Genomic DNA, 1,317 nt, shown 5'->3' on the forward strand with positions numbered 1-1,317 from the left:
TCAGACAGTGGGCCAATTCAGTAGAATGCTTACCGAAGATCCTCACCTTCACTTAAGACTTTTTATAAAGGTGACCGATTCTTTCAAGTTAGTCAGAGTACCCAAAGATGCACTACGATTAAATTTGTTCCCATACTTGCTAAGAGACAAAGCTTGAGCCTGGTTGAACTCATTGCCACCAAATTCCATTTCCACATGGCAAGAGTTAGCAGAAAGATTCCTCATGAAGTATTTCTCGCTGAACAAGAGTGCTAAGTTGAGGAACGAGATCACTGATTTCCAACAAATGGATGATGAGTCATTGTATGAGGCATGGGAAAGGTACAAAAAATTATTACGAAAGTGCCCTCATCACAGAATCCCTCATTGCATCCAACTTCAGATATTTTATAATGGTCTTAATGCTCACACAAGGATGGTAGTGGATGCTTCTTCCAATGGTGCTCTCCTTTCTATGTCTTATAACGAGGCCTATGAAATCATTGAGAGGATTGCCAGCAACAATTATCAATTGCCAACTACGAGCAGCGTCAAGAAGACGAGTGATTGGAATACATGAATTGGATCCATTCACTTCACTCGCATCTCAGGTATCTTCGATTTCCTCAATGCTTAAAAATTTTACCACTAATGGGTTTAATACTTTTACAGCTCAGCTACCTAATCACTTTGAAAATATAGCCTGTGTTTATTTTAGGGAAGGAAATTTGTTCGAAGAATGTCCGTCAAACCCAGAGTTCGTGTACATGGGTAATCAGAACCAGAACCGAGGAAGGAAAGGACTAAAATCCATTTTTTATAACCCATCTTGGCAAAAATACCCTAACCTTTCTTAGAGTAACCAAGGGGCTGGAACCAGTAACATTTACGCCCAACCTAGACCGACCCAGCCACCTATTTTTACCCAACAAGTTCAGAAACCAACTCAAGCTAAACCTTCTAATATTTTAGAGAACCTATTAAAGGCATATATGGCAAAGAATGACACCACTTTAAGGAATTTAGAGAATCAAGTGGGTCAACTTGCTACTAAACTTAGGAATCGACCACAAGGTGCTCTACCTAGTGATATGAAAAACCCATGAAATCCAAGGAATGAGGATTGTAAAGCATTGACATTGAGGAGTGGAAAGACATTAGAGCCCAACATTGTCGAAGTTGAAGAAGAGCCAATTGATGCTCAAGACTCAGTGGAAGTTCCACCGAGTGTTGAAATTCTAGTTTCACTAGAACCAGAATCTGTAAAAATCGATAAGGTAACTTTTGAACCAGTTAATTTTGATAAACTAACATCTTCGTTAGATGCAGAATTGCCAC

The 1,317-nt window shown here is 39.4% G+C and overlaps 1 non-coding gene across 1 annotated transcript; it reads right to left on the reverse strand.

Moving 5' to 3' along the window:
* Positions 1 to 253: 253 nt before the first annotated feature.
* LOC121216535 (small nucleolar RNA R71) lies at positions 254 to 360 on the reverse strand. The gene has a single exon (XR_005912716.1). It is a non-coding gene; the product is annotated as a small nucleolar RNA R71 (small nucleolar RNA).
* Positions 361 to 1,317: the final 957 nt, after the last annotated feature.

This window comes from Gossypium hirsutum, chromosome D04, assembly GCF_007990345.1.
Source record: "Gossypium hirsutum isolate 1008001.06 chromosome D04, Gossypium_hirsutum_v2.1, whole genome shotgun sequence".
NCBI classification, from domain to species: domain Eukaryota; kingdom Viridiplantae; phylum Streptophyta; class Magnoliopsida; order Malvales; family Malvaceae; genus Gossypium; species Gossypium hirsutum.